Here is a 19478-nt window from a genome sequence, read left to right on the forward strand (position 1 = left end):
AAACTGAATTCAAACAGAAACCAGAATCAAAATAAGAACTGGAGAGGAGACATAGGAAAGTCCAATGATGAGAATAGGAATCAGAGGGGTCCATGGCAGAGTAACTACCAAAATGATCCAAGGCCAATGAATGAAAATAGAGCTAAGATAATGGAACTGAATAATAGAGGGAAACAGGGACAGAATTCAGGAAATTGACTATGTTTTGCAATTGGGATCCACCTTGGGACATGAAATCATGTGAGGAACAGGACCAAGAGATGGGAAAATAATTATAAGAAAAATACCAGGGGCTTATACAGTAACAATAAAAATAAAGAAGTGAGGGAAGAGATATGTGGGATGGAGGCAGTTTTGGGAAATGATTATTTATTTGGAGTCTGGTTTAAGCAGCATGATAGAAGAAATATTAATAAGAGAAAATTTTGCAAAGAAACACAGGATCAAAGAGGAGAAATTTATATTCTGGTTTATTTAATGAAGGGGATGGCAGTAATAAGAATGTTGAGCAAAATAGTGTTCATTTGGTATCCATATTATATAGCAAATCAGAATCAGCTGTGCAGCCTGAGGAAGTAAATGTATGATCTAGTATTGAAAATGAGAGTGTGAACTGCAGCAGAAATAGTATTGAATTAATGAAATGGAGTCTACTTCAGTGGAAGCCAGTGTTAATTATGTGGAGGTAACAGTGCCTGAAACTAGTTTTCTGTGGGTGGAGATGTACAAGAAGGTACGTGTTCCAATTACATGAGTGAGTTTAATTGTAAGAATATGCACAAATCAAAAAATTTTTTACATCACCCCAGTTCCCAGAACTCCTGGAGACAGACATTGACTGTGGATACTGTATCAGAGACACAGTCCCTTTGACTGTTCAGAGATGTCATTAAATCCGCCCAAAGATGCAAACAACCATACATGAGCAGCACCTATTAGACAGAGGGGATCTGGGGGTCTGGCATTCGCATTGTTATTTCGTGCCAGGAAGAGCTCTCAACAAGGGAAGTGTCCATACACCTCAGAGTGAACCAAGTGACGTTGTTCAGACATGGAGGAGATACAGAGAGACAGGCACTGATGATGACATGCCTCGCTCAGGCCATCCAAGGCTACTACTGCAGTAGATGACCGCTACCTATGGATTATGGCTCGACCCTAACAGCAATGCCACCGTGATGAATAATGCTTTTTGTGCAGCCACATGACATCATGTTATGACTCAAACTGTGTGCAGTAGGCTACATGATGAGCAACTTCACTACCGCCATCCATGGCAAGGTCGATATTTGCAACCATGACACCAGCATGTTCTCCAGCGTGGTACAGATGGCCCAACAACATGCCAAATGGACTGCTCAGGATTGGCATCATGTTCTCTTCACCGATGAGTGTTGCAGACAATTATCGGATATGCATTTGGAGGCAACCCGGTCAGGCTGAATGCCTTAGACACACTGTCCAGTGAGTGCAGCAAGGTGGAGGTTCCCTGATGTTTTGGGGTGGCATTATGGTGGGCCAACATATGCCGCTGGTGGTCTTGGAAGGTGCCATAATGGCTGTATGATATGTCAATGCCATCCTCTGACCAGTAATTAAACCATATTGGCAGCATATTGGACGGGCATTCGTCTTCATGGACAACAGTTCACATCCCCATTGTGCACATCTTGTGAATGACTTTCTTCAGGATAATGACATCGCTTGACTAGAGAGGCCAGCATGTTCTCCAGACATGAACCCTATCAAACATGTCTGGGATAGATTGAAAAGGGCTGTTTATGGATGACATGATCCACCAACCACTCCGAGTGATCTACGGCGAATAGCCGTGGAGGAGTGGGACAGTCTGGTCCAACAGTGCCTTACTGAACTTGTGGATTGTATGCTACAATGAATAAAGGCATGCATCAGTGCAAATAAGATGTGCTACTGAGTATTAGAGGTACCGGTGTGTACAGTAATCTGGACAACCATTTCTCAAGGTCTTGCTGAATGGTGGTGCAACATGCAATCTGTGGTTTTCATGAGCAATAAAAATGGCGGAAATGATGTTTATGTTGATCTCTATCCCAGTTTTCTGTACAGGTTCCAGAATTCTTGGATCCGAGGTGATGAAAAACTTTTTTTGGTGTGTGTAGATACAGATGGTGTTTTAGAAACTGTGAGTGATTCAATAAATCCTAATGATGTAAATTCTGTTGCAAATGGTATGAATTAAGGAATTGGGCAGGCACATTTATTTGTTGAACCTTGGGAGGGGAAGAAAGAGAGTGACTTTGATGCAAATGATTGAGTGAGCATGGTCAGAAGAGGGCTCTTAGCAGGTAAGGGAGCTAAATGAGAAGAATTTGTGAATACAAAACTGTTTTTAAGGAAGTGCTTAATGGTGACAAAGATTTTTAATTAATGGGAGAAGAAAATGTGTTTGTAATAGGTAAAGATAGCATGGAAATGAGCACCTGAAACGTGGGTAATATATAACTTTGATTATGCAGGCCAGGTAAAGGAACTAGGTGAGAAGTATGCTACATATCATGGTGTTTTACGAATATGATTGCTGGGGATGAAGATTTCAGTTTGTTTGGTGAGGGACAGATGTGTATGATGTGTAAAATATACATGGGTGATATAAGGGGTAAAGCAACTGAGTATAATGGTAGGACTAATAATATTGTAAATGGTGGAGATAAAATATGGTGGTAGTAGAAGAGGAACAGTATATGATTAGATTAGTGTTATTGTGAGTAATGTAGTAGTGATTGCTTTGGTGGATGCTGCTAGTAACCTGTGCAGGATATCACCAAGGTTTGGATTTTGAAGAATATCCAATCTCAGGAATGTGGAGAAAAGTAAAAATAGAGAGTTATCAAAAACCAGTGAGGATAAAGGTGATGCCGGAAATAAACGATGAACAGTGCCAACATTCATTCCTGGTAGTTCTAGGGTCAGATGTTAGTATGAGTCTCAGGGAGGATTTCTCAAGAAATCAGAAGGCAAATATTTGTTGTAAGGAACAGGTTATGGAAATAACTTTGACAGTGACTGACATAAAGTGAAATTTAAGAATATACTGACTGGAGAAAACAAGATGCCCAGTCTGTGTATGTATGAAGAGGTGAAAAAGATGGAACAAGTTAAAATTTATTAGAGATATCCACCAGAGTATGTTGCAGGCTAATGGATAATTTATAGTTCGCTTTTATTTTTTAACATTATTTTTCACCACAAATTCCTAACTGCATATATTTTGAACAATGTGATTAGATTTTTTGGATAAATATGACAAACGTGTTGGATGGTCCCTAGAAGACTTTAGTGTAAATACCTCTTTAAAAAAATCCAACAGTACATTAAGAGGTGCTATGAACAATGATTTTCTAGTAGCTTCCAATTTATTATTCATGCAGGTGCACATGGGGGCTTATGAGCTAAAAGTTTAAAGAACAATTATTTTGTGGAAGCAACAAGTTGATAACAGCATTAACTTCGTAAACATTTCATCTGTAGTGTCACATATAGTGGCTTGTCCAGGATTTTTCTGGACATCATTATTTAGGTACGTTTAGAGATAAGATTTTGATGAAGCCATAAAAGTGAATGACCATACTAGCAGCAAATGTCTATAGACAATAATGTGATGAATTCAGATGGTGTATATGAAGTAAATAATTCTCGTGAGTTTGGTTTAAAATTTTTGGAGGTCATATTAACGTGTATATGTTAGGATAAAGTTTTGGGGGTGGGTTTGTTGTGTATATACTGTGTTTAGTTTAAAGTTTTTGGAGTGGTTTCTTGCTGTGGTTATGTGTTTATTTTGGGGGTACATTTATAATGGGCTGTTAAATTTAAGAATTTTTGAATGGGTTGACTGAGCGTATTTTGTGTAACTGTGTGATGATAAATTATGAACTGCAGATGATAGAGAGAGTTAAAACTTTTGTTCAGTAACCAACAACAGCAGTAAATTTGACAAATGCAGCTGCATTTTTGGCATGGATGGTGATTCTGTTTTGATCACACGTGAAACATATATTTTGATGCACAGAGTATCAGATGTTAATTGAAAAAAGGTCAGCTGTTGATGATAAAATTTAATTGGTTTGAAGTTAGTAATATGAGATATTAAGGGGCTTTTCATTTTTGTGTAAGTTATTTTGTCTTGTGGGCTTGTGTATTGATCAGGGTTTCATTAGTTTCTTCTACAGTATTGTGTGCATTGTCATTTTGTTTTCAATTCATTTGAATGAAGCTTGTGGCAGAGTAATAATGTACAGCAGTCAATTCTTTCAAAGGTAGAATTAGTTTGTTTACTGATGCTTGTTTATAACATCAGTCATTTGTCTAACACTCTGAACATTTTGTAAGCTACATCTTGATTTTATTTTAGTTGGAAACATTTTTTCTCAATGTAGCACAGTTGCAGTGGCTTAGGCTATCTTGATCTTGGATGTAAAATGCTGTTATGACTGAAACGAAAATTCTGTACTTAGTATGCATTCCTTGTGAACCCTACTATCTGTTTGTTTGTGTTAGGTTTCACTCTAAACTGAGTTTTGACTGTGCCGAGCCTGGATAGCAAAGTGAGTGGGTTTCGATCTGACTGGTCCTTGATATTCACATGCACGTAAATGATAGATGACTAACTGTACAATATTTGTTTCTTGCTTATGTCTGGTCAACTGGGTGGCAGGAGAGTATGAAACAGTGCCAACAATTTTAGCTGCATCATAGTAATGAGCATGGGAGGCACATAAGAAGACAGCAAAGGTGTTGTAAGCATTTTGTTTGTGCTCTCTGTAGTGCCCTGACCCACTCTTTGGTTGGAAAATTATTTGTCTTTAACAAAAGTAAGGAAAAGTAGCTTGGAAGTGCCATAGATCATTATGGTAACAGCTGTGGGTCAGTAGTCACAAGTGTGGCACTGTCTGGGTTACAATAAAATTATGATAACAGACACCAGCGGGTTGCGCAGCAAGGATAGCAGAGCTCAGTGGTAAATGACACAGCACAGCAATAACCATGTAGCAAGTGGGGCAGTGCCACCACGTAAGGCAAGTCTCTTATTTTGGCAACATGACAAGGCACTGGGTTTTAACAAAACAAATGGGCACTAGAGGCATACAAATAAGTCTGTATTTTAAGGCAGGTATTGGGTATGACTCATCATCGCAGGAAGTCAGCGTAACTACCACAGCACCAGAGAAATTCCAGACAGTGAGACAACTGAGCTCGACCAGCTGCAGCCCTTCAAATCTGCCATCCAGACCCGCCGACTCTGACACTGAGTTCCTTGTAGGACCCGACACCACAACTCCAGCCGACTGCTGTCTGAGGGCAGTGTTTTGTATCCTGCATCCAGCCACCTTCATGTTCCATTGCGGTGACATGAGTGGGGCAAGAGGCCACCAAGCCTATGCTACACTGAGGGAAGTAGTGCACACATCACCACCATGGTCACTTGTGGAGCCAAGAGGCTGCCTCCCAAGTGGGATGGCACTGCAGAACAACTTGGCATCCCACCACAGCCCAGCCAAACAGAAGCTGCTGCCCATCCTTTGGCCTAAGTCAGGGTCAGTAAGGAGGGGATGTCTGCTTCACAATGTCATGTACCAAGATCAATAAAGGTCTCTGTAACCGTTAACAGTGTTTACCCATGGAACTCCTCACCTTTGTCACCACTCACTCACCCACTCTACTTCCTGATATGAAGTAATATACGCTAAGTGAAATGATACAAATGATTGAATTGATAACTCAAAAGAAAGGAAAGAACAATACATAGATAACTCTAAGTAATTTGAGTATGGTTCTGTGACCAAAGAAGTTTATTTTAATTTTCATATTTTTTTATTGTGTCTTGCAGACAAGATGTATGCACACAAACACACAAAACCACAGGAGTTTAGATGCATTAGTTTACTAGGATCTGTTTCCTTGTTTTTGTCTTATTTTCATGTATGCATTGAATTTTTGGCATGCACTGAGATACGAGTGTTTAAATATGTTTAGGGTAATGTCTAGAGTTGAAGATGTTGCCACATAAGTTAGATGATAAATTCTGCCACATAAGTTAGATGATAAATTTTATGAACATTTTTTATGTCAAAAGCTGTGAATATAATTTTGTGGGTATATCACAGTGTTTGGTGCTACTTGCGACACGATTCACTGCATGTATGGAGTTGCATGTGGTTGTATTAAGAGGGTACATCCTTTAAGAATGACCACAAACTGTTAAAAAGTAGGTGCATATTTTGTTGTGATGTGAGGAGCAGGCACAGCTTATCTGGCACATGTGTTTTGATAGTTAACAGAACCACAGAGGGCGTGCTGCGAGGAACTCAGAGTTGCACAAGCCTTGTGCTGTCATCAGTAGATGGCAGCACCACTTGAGCTTCAGTGATTAGCAGACACTGAGGATGAGGATCACCAAATCCGCAGAATGGCTAGCAGGGGAACGCATGCTCTGGCCATGCAGTCTGAAAAACCCAGGTGCCTGGCTGTTGGTCAGAAACATGGAAAAGGTAACCATCGTGGCTGAAGCCAATGAAAAATGAACCAGATTACTTACAGAGAAACCAGTATCAAGCTTACAAAGACAATAATAAGATGAGTGCTTGGGTAAGAATGTGCCCTTGTTGTTGTTGTTGATGTCTTCAGTCCTGAGACTGCTTTGATATAGCTCTCCATGCTGCTTTACCCTGTGCAAGCTTCTTCATCTCCCAGTACTTACTGCAACCTACATCCCTCTGAATCTGCTTAGTGCACTCATCTCTTGGACTCCCTCTATGATTTTTACCCTCCACGTTGCCCTCCAATGCTAAATTTGTGATCCCTTGATGCCTCAGAACATGTCCTACCAACCGGTTCCTTCTTCTTGTCAAGTTGTACCACAAACTCCTCTTCTCCCCAATTCTATTCAATACCTCCTCATTAGTTATGTGATCTACCCATCTAATCTTCAGCATTCTACTGTAGCATCACATCTCAAAAGTTTCTATTCTCTTCTTGTCCAAACTATTTATCATCCATGTTTCACCTCCATACATGGCTATACTCCATACAAATACTTTCAGAAACAACTTCCTGACACTTAAATCTGTACTCGATGTTAACAAATTTATCTTCTTCAGAAACACTTTCCTTGCCATTGCCAGTCTACATTTTATATCCTGTCTACTTCAACCATCATCAGTTATTTTGCTCCCCAAATACCAAAACTCCTTTACTACTTTAAGTGTCTCATTTTCTAATATAATTCCCTCAGCATCACCCGACTTAATTTGAATACATTCCACTATACTCGTTTAGCTTTTGTTGATGTTCATCTTATATCCTTCTTTCAAGACACTGTCCATTCTGTTCAACTGCTCTTCCAAGTCCTTTGCTGTCTCTGACAGAATTACAGTGTTATCGGCGAACCTCAAAGTTTTATTTCTTCTACATGGATTTTAATGCCTACTCCGAACTTTTCTTTTGTTTCTTTTACTTCTTGTTCAATATACAGATTGAATAGCATTGGGGAGATGCTACAACCCTGTCTCACTCCCTTCCCAACCACTGCTTCCCTTTCATGTCCCTCAACTCTTATAACTGCCATCTGCTTTCTGTACAAATTGTAAATAGCCTTTCGCTCCCTGTATTTTACTCCTGCCACCTTCATAATTTGAAAGAGAGTATTCCAGTCAACATTGTCAAAAGCTTTCTCTAAGTCTACAAATGCTAGAAAGGTAGGTTTGCCTTTCCTTAATCTTTCTTCTAAGATAAGTCGTAGGGTTAGTACTGCCTCATGTGTTCCAACATTTCTATCCAAACTGATCTTCCCCGAGGTTGGCTTCTACCAGTTTTTCCATTCATCTGTAAAGAATCTGCGTTAGTATTTTGCAACTTTGACTTATTAAACTGACAGTTCGGTAATTTTCAAATCTGTCAACACCTGCTTTCTTTGGGATTGGAATTATTATATTCTTCTTGAAGTCTAAGGGAATTTCGCCTGTCTCATACATCTTGCTCACCAGATGGTAGAGTTTTGTCAGGACTGGCTCTCCCAAGGCTGTCAGTAGTTCTAATGGAATGTTGTATACTTGCGGGGCCTTGTTTTGTCTTAGGTCTTTCAGTGCTCTATCAACTTCTTCACGCTGTATCATATCTTCCATTTCATCTTCATCTACACCCTCTTCCATTTCCATAATATTCTCCTCAAGTATATAGCCCTTGTATAGACCCTCTATATACTCCTTCCACTGGGTTTCCATCTGAGCTCTTGATATTCATATAAGTGGTTCTCTTTTCTCCAAAGGTCACTTTAATTTTCCTGTAGGCTGTATGTACCTTACCCCTAGTGAGATAAGCCTCTACATCCTTAAATTTGTCCTCTAACCATCCCTGATTAGCCATTTTGCACTTCCTGTCAATCTCATTTTTGAGACGTTTGTATTCCTTTTTGCCTGCTTAATTTACTGCATTTTTATATTTTCTCCTTTCATAAATTAAATCAATATTTCTTCTGTTACCCAAGGATTTCTACTAGCCCTCATCTTTTTACCTACTTGATCCTCTGCTGCCTTCACTACTTCATCCCTCAGAGCTACCCATTCTTCTTCTATGTATTTCTTTCCCCCATTCGTGACAATTGGTCCCTTATGCTCTCCGTGAAACTCTGTACAACCTCTGGTTTAGTCAGTTTATCCAGGTCCCATCTCCTTAAATTCACACCTTTTTGCAGTTTCTTCAGTTTTAATCTACAGTTCATCACCAATAGATTGTGGCCAGAGTCCACATCTGCCCCTGGAAATGTCTTACAATTTAATACCTGGTTCCTAAATCTCTGTCTTATCATTATATAATCTATCTGATACCTTCTAGTATCTCCAGGATTCTTCCACGTGTACATCCTTCTTTTATGATTCTTGAACCAAGTGTTAACTATGATTAAGTAATGCTCTGTGCAAAATTCTACCAGACAGCTTCCTCTTTCATTTCTTACCCCCAGTCCATATTCACCTACTATGTTTCCTTCTCTCCCTTTTCCTACTGACGAATTCCAGTCACCCACGACTATTAAATTTTCGTCTCCCTTCACTACCTGAATAATTTCTTTTATCTCGTCATACATTTCATCTATTTCTTCATCAACTGCAGAGCTAGTTGGTATATAAACTTTTACTACTGTAGTAGGTGTGGGCTTCATGTCTATCTTGGCCACAATAATGCGTTCACTATGCTGTTTGTAGTAGCTTACCCACACTCCTATTTTTTATTCATTATTAAACCTACTCCTGCATTACCCCTATTTGATTTTGTATTTATAACCCTGTATTCACCTGACCAAAAGTCTTGTTCCTCCTGCCACTAAACTTCACTAATTCCCACTATATCTAACTTTCACCTATCCATTTCCCTTTTAAAATTTTCTAACCTACCTGCCCGATTAAGGGATCTGACATTCCACGCTCCGATCCGTAGAACGCCAGTTTTCTTTCTCCTGATAACGACACCCTCTTGAGTAGTCCCCGCCCGGAGATCCGAATGGGGGACTATTTTACCTCCGGAATATTTTACCTAAGAGGACATCATCACCATTTAACCATACAGTAAATCTGCATGCCCTCGGGAAAAATTATGGCTGTAGTTTCCCCTTGCTTTCAGCTGTTTGCAGAACCAGCACAGCAAGGCCGTTTTGGTTAGTGTTACAAGGCCAGCTCAGTCAATCATCCAAGCTGTTGCCCCTGCAACTACTGAAAAGGCTGCTGCCCCTCTTCAGGAACTACATGTTTGTCTGGCCTCTCAACAGATACCCCTCTGTTGTGGTTGCACCTACTGTACGGCCATCTGAATCGCTGAGGCACGCAAGCCTCCCCACCAACGGCAAGGTCCATGGTCCATGGGGGAATGTGCTCTTAATCAGAACAATAGTTCTTAAGTTAATTAATGATAAATGTTTTGTGCCTAAGATGACTTTGAAAATTAATATCTTGACAATGTTTCTGCAATTGTCACAAATGAGAATGTCTGTAGATATGTCTCATTGAGGACAATCAGGCTATCATAGTAATTTTTTTTAAAAAACATTTCCTGTTATAAAATATAGGCCAGAATGTGCATTCTGCTCATAAGAACATGTATTTTCACATAGATAATAAGTAAAATACTGAAAGAAGGGACAACATTACTACATAAACATAGATAGGGATATATAAATGTACAGAGTCTTAATTGTTTACATTTATTAGCAACAAAAAAGCATGAAGTAGTGTTTACCTTGACAAAAGTATTATTTATGTACAAACTATTTAATTTCGAGAGAGAAAAATAATGACAACAAAAATCTGAGAAAATTTACATACAATTTGATGCGTGATACTTGTGTATAACATTAAATTTATAGTTTTTAAGTATATTGCAAAAGTGTGTGTGCTTGACTTGTATCAAAGCAAGGGCTTAAATAGGCAGCAGCCATCTCGTGAGGGCATTTTGTCCAGATTCATGGAGCAGTTGGTTCTGAGATCGAGAAGAGGGAGTATGTATGAGCAACAGCAGATTGTGTTGATATTTGTGTTGAATTGTGGACTTGTAATATTCGCATATGTCATCAACAAATACACTGCAAAACATTCAACGTGTGAACTTTGAATATTTCACTTTAGTTGAACTAGTCTGAACTCTAAAACTTTACCATGGCCATTTTAATATGATTTGCACTTCTAATGTCACTAATTTACAATTGAAAGCTTTAATTTTAAACTTTTTCTAAACAAACTTTGATTTATTTTCTAAAATTCTTCTGGAAGTGTACACCAATCATAAAATGAGATACTGCTCCTATTTGATCAAGCTCTCACTCAGACATACATTAATTGAGGGATAAATAATTATTAGGTTGAGTTATATGTTGCAGAAAGTGAATAAACACAGTTTTGTTGAATCCTTTTTTTAAATAACAAATAAAAGAATAAAAAAGGAAAACACTGAGAGTCTGTACACTGTTTTTTCACCACAGATTCCTGCCTGCACATATTTTGAACACTGTGACTGGATTTTTAGGGTAAATGCATTGGTTTGCACCTAGACTTTAGCTTAGCCAATTCTCAGAAATCCAACCATGCATTCAGAGGTCCTATGAACATTAACTTTCTGCTAACTTCCAATATACACACATCAAAACTTTTTGCATCACCAAGGTTCCCAGAACTCATGAAGATAGATGTTGACTGTGAATTTGTATCACTGACACAGTCCCTTTGACTCTGTTTACTAAAAGCAAGCACTCTTGTTCAACTGCAATGACCTGTGTGAGTGCAGTTGAAGCATGCCACTCAGTAATGAAAGATTGCACCGTTTCAGAAACTTCAATGTAAATAGCTTTGTAGTATTCCTTTGGTGTTTTGAAAGTGTGCAGTGAGCTGGCTTCATTGTTTTCATACTTCTTTGGTATACTCCGATTCCAAGGAAGTGAAGGATCATCAACTTGTGAAGGTTTTCCTTTTAACACAATGCCCAAAAGTGTTCAATCCCACCTTCCATTCAATATACAAATCAAGCCCTCATATATGTTTTCCAGGTCAGCAACACTTAGATGAGGGCCCTGAATTTTTTCATTGACATCCTCTACTGGGTCCACTGCATGGTAACTGTGGTGTCACCACCAGACATCACACTTGCTAGGTGGTAGCCTTTAAATCGGCCACAGTCCGTTAGTATACGTCGGACCCACGTGTCGCCACTATCAGTGATTGCAGGCCAAGTGCCACCACACGGCAGGTCTAGAGAGACTTCCTAGTACTCGCCCCAGTTGTACAGCCGATTTTGCTAGCGATGGTTCACTGACAAATTACGCTCTCATTTGCCGAGACGATAGTTAGCATAGCCTTCAGCTACGTCATTTGCTACGACCTAGCAAGGCGCCATTACCAGTCACTATTGATGCTGTAAAACATGTACCGTCAAGAGCGATGTTCACCAATTATGAATTAAAGTTAAATATTCCAGCAGCTACATACTTTATTTGCTAGTCTCAATTACTTTACCTGTTCCAGGCCTCACGCCAGCCTGCGTGAGCTTAAACGCATGCCTTTCGGCTTCCTCATAGTGGCTTGGCTGTCTTGCCAGGCCACAACAGTTTGGCGACGAGGCCAATTCGCGTTCGTAACTATACTGCCCTGATTTACTTGTGTAATGGCTTCGCCACAATCTCCAGATGTACTGTCCGAATTTTATCGCTTACAGAATCAGCAGATGCAGGCCTTACTGGATGCCCTTGGACAGGTCGTCCAGGGTCAACGTGGAATGCAAACCGATGCGGCAGCCGCCACTCCATCGCTCACGCAGCCACAACACGCAGTTGCACCACCTTTTCGTCCTTTTGATGCTGCACTGGAAAGCTGGACGGAGTGGTCACGCCAATTTGGATTCCATATCGCCACCTACAGAATTCAAGATAATGAGTGGCAGCCTTATCTCCTTTCCTCCGTCAGTGTCCACACGTACCGTGTGATAGTCAAATTATTTCCCCGACGCGACGTAGCAACTCTGTCCTACGACGAAATTTTGTCTGCATTAGATGCCTATTTCAAAGAATCAGTGAATGTAGTTGCGAAACGGTATACGTTATTTCGTACAAAACGTATGGCAGGTCAGACTAATAGGGAGTGGGTTGCAACCTTGCAAGGCCTTACTAGGGATTGTGCTTTTGAGTGTCAATGTGGACTCCCTTATTCAGATACTATGGTGTGTGATGCAATTGCACAGAACATTTCTGATGTTCGTATACGGGAACAGATTTTGAAACTAGTCAATCCCTCCCTTCAACAAGTGATGAACATATTGGATTGGCAAGGACACACTTGACTTTGCTCAGGAATCATTTTAAACTTCGCCACCCGTGTGTCACGTTAACCGGCCCGCCGGGCGAGCTGCACGGAACAGTAAACAGTCCTCGCGCCCGGCCGCGCCAAAGCCGCCTGGCTCCACAAAAAGCCATGTGTACCACGACAGCAAGCAAATGCAGTGAAATCATGCCCGCGGTGTGCTACTAGACATTCGCATGAGAATTGCCCGTCACGCCAGGCTATTTGCTTTTTCTGTAATAAAAAAGGACATGTTCAAAGTGTTTGCCAGAAAAAGCTCAGATCGGACACTCACAACCATTCCAGGCCCTTTGCTTCACACCGGAATCGGAATCGAACCAAGGATACTCAGGCTCGTGAAACTTCGCCTATGGAAATTCATATAGTTCATGCCACTCCGCCCAGTGCCACTCTCTCTCACAGTGACTGTGTTCGTCCCACAAATAGTGTGCATCGACATCGTCAGAAATCCCGTCACGTCGCAAGTGATTTTGTACCAGTGTCACGTCACGTTGCACGAGACAGTCGCTCTTGTCGTCAGCAGGACAATAAACTTTTTGTGGACTTGGACATTAACGGCAAAATGATACCGTTCCAGCTTGATACCGGAGCTGCAGTTTCATTGATCAATCACGACACGTACAAACAGCTGGGCACACCTCCGTTGCATGCCGCAAATGTTAAGTTAAGTAGTTATTCAGGACAAGCGATCCCTGTGTTAGGACAGTGCAGCCTTCTTGCAACATACAAGGGACAAACAAAACTTGTGTCATTGTACGTCCTTCGTTCTTCTTCTGGAGTAAACTTGTTTGGTTTCGATTTATTTCAGTTGTTTAACTTGTCTGTAGTAAATCAGGTCCTATCAGTGAACCAGACTGTGCCTTCAGCCAGTGTTTCTCGTCTATGTGAAGAATTTGCAGACATTTTTGCACCGGGCCTTGGTTGCGCTAAGAACTATAAAGCACATTTGGAACTGAAAGTAAACGCGCAACCGCAATTTTTCAGAGCGCGCAATGTTCCCCACGCTTTGCGTGATGAGGTCACAAAAACATTACACGATTTGGAATCACAAGGTGTAGTTGAACATGTGCAGGCTTCTCTCTGGGCATCACCCTTAGTAATTTTGCAAAAACCTTCCGGAAAATTGAGACTTTGCGTGGACTTCAAGGCAACAGTGATTCCACAAATAGTGACTGCAACTTTTCCTTTACCCCGCCCGGAAGATCTTTTTGACAAACTGTGCCCAGATAAATATTTTTCGAAGTTGGACCTAGCAGATGCGTACTTGCAAATACCAGTGGATGAAGAATCCCAGTGCGTTTTAGTGGTTAACACGCATCTTGGTTTGTACAGATTCAAACGACTGCCATTCAGGTGTGCATCCGCCCCTGCATTGTTTCAGCAATATCTACAAACTGTTTGTGCATCGGTCCCTACTGCAGCAAACTATCTGGACGATATTGTGATCTCTGGAAAGACGGAAGAAGAACATTTAGCCAATCTCAGAACATTATTTCAGGTCTTGCGACAAAATGGTCTTTGCTTGCGGAAGGAAAAATGTGTTTTTTGCTCGGGACTTACCCTACCTGGGCCATGTACTCAATGCCCAAGGCATACATCCCAGTCCAGAGCACCTCCGTGCCATACATGACTTGCCTTCGCCGCAGAATTTGAAGCAGCTACAGAGTGCGCTGGGAAAAATTAATTATTATCATCGCTATGTGCACCACGCCTCTTCCATTTCAGCTCCGCTTCATCGCTTACACCGTAAAGGTGTTCCGTTTGTCTGGACGACGGAATGTGAACACGCCTTTCGCCAGTTGAAATTGGCGTTGCTTTCTAATACTTGCCTTACGCCATTCGATCCCCGGAAGCCCCTTTTGTTGATGGTGGATGCATCGGATTTCAGGATCGGTGCTGTGCTTGCGCACAAAGATGGTTTGCACGATTGCCCTATTGCCTTTGCGTCCAAATTGCTCTCGTCTGCACAAAGAAATTATTCACAGATCGAGAAAGAAGCATTGGCTCTCGTATTTGGTGTTACTAAGTTTCATGATTTCTTGTATGGTCGTCACTTTACCATCATCACAGACCACAAACCTTTGACATCGCTTTTTCATCCGAACAAGCCTGTACCTCCACGTACAGCGCAGAAATTCATTCGCTGGTCTCTTTTCCTCTCGCAGTACCGCTACGATATCTTGTATCGGTCCACTGCTAAGCACGGAAACGCCGATGCGTTGTCCCGTTTGCCTGTTGCTGAGGATAGAGCATTCGATTCCTCCGAACTTGCTTGCATGTTCATTGATTCGGAAACCGGTGACGTGGTTGAATCGTTTCCAATTTCCACAGCTGCCGACCCTGTCCTTGCTACTGTTCTGTGTTTTGTTGCTACGCAACGGCCCTTGTCAAAGTCACAGATCGGGGATCCGTTGGTTCGCCGATTTTTTGCTCACAAGGAGAGACTTTTTGTACAACGTGGTGTTTTGCTGTTGCATTCTGATAATGATCAGTCCAGGGTCGTGGTACCACGTTCGTTACAGTCCTCTGTCTTACAGCTTCTCCACCAAGGACATTGCGGTATAGTGCGAACGAAACAACTTGCTCGTCAGCACTGTACTTGGTTCGGAATCGATGCTGCGATTACACAAATGTGCTCTTCTTGCATGGGTTGTGCCGAACAACAATCAGCACCACCGCGGAAATTCTTTGCATGGCCAAAAGCCACTTCCCCTTGGCAACGCTTACACATCAATTTTGCTGGTCCCTTCTGGAATGCTTGGTGGTTGGTCCTGGTTGATTCATTCAGTAATTTTCCTTTTGTTGTCCGGATGTCTTCCACGTCATCTGCCACCATCCAAGCGTTATCCGCTATCTTTTGCATTTAAGGTCTTCCACAGACTATTGTTTCCAACAATGGCCTGCAATTCATGTCCGCAGAATTTCAGTCATTCTGCAAGGCCAATGGTATTCAACATCTGACGTCCGCGCCGTTTCGCCACAGTCAAACGGTGCCGCTGAACGATTGGTCAGGACTTTCAAGTCACAGATGTTGAAAGAGTCGCATTCTCGGGAGGATGCGTTATTGCTCTTTTTGTCCTCGTATCGCTCTCAGTCCCGCGATGGTCGCTCGCCGGCTGAGTTGGTTCACGGTCGCCCTCATCGCACCTTGATGTCTTTGCTACATCCGCCGCATCAGGTTCCTGTGCAGCGGCAGACACCTGCTTTTGCTCCAGGCGACGTTGTATACTATCACAACTATCGAGGTTCACGGCGTTGGCTCGAAAGGCGCATTCTTCGCTGCCTCGGCCGCGCTATGTATCTGGTTTTGGGGGCCTCTGGTGAGGTGCGTCGCCATCTCAATCAGCTGCGCCTCTGTCGTCGCACAGGATCTGCCACTCCCCGTCTGCTTTCAGCGACGGTGCCGTCCGGTCAACGCCCTGGGGACCCATCTACTGGCTCGCCTCAGCCCCAGGTATTACCGACGCTGCCTTCCATTTTGTCCCATGGCGACGCTCCGCCGCCGCCACCTGTTCTCCTGCCGGCGACGCCCGCAGTAGACGCGTTGCTGCACCCGCCGGGCACCTCCATGGGTCACGCACCGCCGATCGCTTCCCGTGACCAGTTGTCCTCCGCCATGGAATTCTTGCCCACTCCGGACCATATGTCGTCTTCGCCCGTCGGGTGCCCCGGCTCGATGGAGGTCGACCCTTCGGCCCCTCCTATCCCTCTACGGGCGCATACACCGCATGTTGGTGTGCACCCTGAAGCAGGTTTTCAGGCGTTTCCTAGCTCCCCTCGGGCCGAATGGCAGGGTGCGGGTGGCACAGCCTCGCCTGTTGTTAGGCTGCCCACCTCGTCGCATAAGCCAACATGGGGTCCTCTCCACGGCGGGCGGAAGCATTATACCACAACCGTCCGCTGATTTGCGGGGGAGGAATGTGGTGTCACCGCCAGACACCACACTTGCTAGGTGGTAGCCTTTAAATCGGCCGCGGTCCGTTAGTATACGTTGGATCCGCGTGCCGCCACTATCAGTGATTGCAGACCGAGCGCCGCCACACGGCAGGTCTAGAGAGACTTCCTAGCACTCGCCCCAGTTGTACAGCCGTCTTTGCTAGCGATGGTTCACTGACAAATTACGCTCTCATTTGCTGAGACGATAGTTAGCATAGCCTTCAGCTACGTCATTTGCTACGACCTAGCAAGGCGCCATTACCAGTCACTATTGATGCTGTAAAACATGTACCGTCAAGAGCGATGTTCACCAATTATTAATTAAAGTTAAGTATTCCAGCAGCTACGTACTTTATTTGCTAGTCTCAATTACTTTACCTGTTCCAGACCTCACGCCAGCCTGCGTGAGCTTAAACGCGTGCCTTTCGGCTTCCTCATAGTGGCTTGGCTGTCTTGCCAGGCCACAACAGTAACAAAGATATAAAAAGAAATAAGTCTTCAATTGTAACATTGATTCAAGGTAGCCTGCACATTTGTAACCTGCTTCTGTTTTGTCCTCTGCAGAAAATGTTTCAAAAAAACTACAGAAGTTCTTCAAAGTTTTTCAATATTCTCAAGATACTGGAAACTAACATAGTCCATTGAGATGGGCAACGGGGTCGTAGACCAGCTTGGTCGTTTGTGCTTTCACAGCATATGCTTCTGTAAAGTCCCATCCTTTTTTTGGATTCCCTTACAGTGTTTATTAAGTCATTGGCTAAAGCCGCAATATCCCTCATGGACATCAGATGGCAGAAACTGTCTACAACTGCCCAGTCTAAACTGTGAGCAGTGCAGTGCACGTAGCATGCTTTTGGTTGTATATCCAAAACTAACTTTTTTAGTCCTTTGAACTTACCTCTCATATTCAAGGTACCATCATAGCACTGTCCTCTTAAGTTATCCATTGACGAATCAAGACAAGCAAAAACGTCTTTTCAAACACTAAACAGAGTTTGTGATTCAGTGTTGGGGTCTTGTATTAGCCAATAAAGTCATCGTTGATGGTTAAGGAATCATCGACAGTATTAATACAAAATGGCATTCATTCATGAATCAAAGAATCACTTGTTTCATCAACCATAATAGAAAAATGTTCAGTCTTCTTGATTGAAGCCAATACCTTTCTCAACACAGACTTTCCTAGTAGGTCAATGATCTCATTTTGAATATTGTGGGACGTCCACTTATACCCCAAACGCCCTAACCAATCTTTAAATGTAGGTATGTCATTCTTTTGGAGTTCCAACAATTGAAAAAAAATTGAGTTTACATCTTTGTGCCCTCTAATTGCTAGTCCTTGTTGGCACAGAAATTGCACGATAGTAAAAATTGTCTCAAGAGCTAAACAGCCTTTCTTTGTATCACTATTTAACTTTTCATTCAATTGGGAGGCCACACTTCGGTTAGTGACAGAATTTAGTTTCAGAACACCTTCTTTATGCATAAACATATTTTCCTGAAGATGGAATTTTTCCAGAGCCTTTTTCCAGTTATAAAACCCTGAGGGAGTAAATACATCTTCTTTCTATGAAGAAAATTGTAATAGATTTTTAGCATCTGCCTCTTTGCAGGTTTTGCAAAAAACTTTTTCAGTAGATGCTTCATATTCTAGCCATGTATATTTGATCAACCAAGACTCCTGAAATGATCTTTCCTTACCGGATTGTCCAGGTTTTGGCTGTGAATGGCTCTTGCCTGAAGACAATGAAGCAATTAACGACACAATAATTGTTGGAGGTTGACTTGCAGTATCATCAACTTCCAAGCACACCTGTTTGGTAACAAATTTATCCATTGTAAACTTAATTCACAATACACTAAGAGACTACAGTAAACAAATAAAATATAGTCAAATAAAATAGCCCTCTAGACACTAGAGTTGGAACACCAAACATGTCTCCAGCATGCACTGAATGAAACTATCCACATTGAATGACTGCGACAGCAGGGTGGGCTTTGTATAGCCGCGGCATTGTAATGTCTTGAAGCATCAAGGCGACGTGAGGTGGAGGGTTCCAGGTGCTTCTGCACCAGTCTTTTTGATGTCACCACTGCCACAGTGCTGGCCCGCTGGCACCAGACTTTACCTGAAGGATCACGCACTAGGACAAATTCTAAGTGTGGCCACAGTACCGTAACACTATCATGGTTCCCACCACTTGTTTTCAGTTAACCTGTTTGTTTTAACTCATTACTGAATGCATTTTAAAAGGTAACTATCATCAAACAAGTAAAATAAAAAATCCCAACATAATTTTGTAATTTTACAAAGCATAATATAACTAATAATTTTTTTTAATTATTTGGGGAGGGAGGGGGAGGCTCCCCCTCACCCCAAACGAATTTTTGAGGGGGCTCAGGCCCCATGGAGTTGGCACCTGTGCCCCAAATAATTTTTGTCTTGTTCTTGAAGTGCTTTTTTGAGTATAGTATGAACTTTGCTTTTTTAATAACAGAGAGAATGATTTGACAGTAATGATGATAATAGGATTTCAGATCTTGACTATTGTTTGTTCTCTTAATCATGTAGAAGTCTCTTCTCCTGGCAAAAGATAATACTTTAATTCCAGGAGTTATCTACCCCATATCCTTGCTTCCATTCAATTTTGTCTATTTTGTTTCAGGGAAAAT

Source organism: Schistocerca serialis, chromosome 2 (genome assembly GCF_023864345.2).
Source record: "Schistocerca serialis cubense isolate TAMUIC-IGC-003099 chromosome 2, iqSchSeri2.2, whole genome shotgun sequence".
Lineage (NCBI taxonomy): Eukaryota > Metazoa > Arthropoda > Insecta > Orthoptera > Acrididae > Schistocerca > Schistocerca serialis.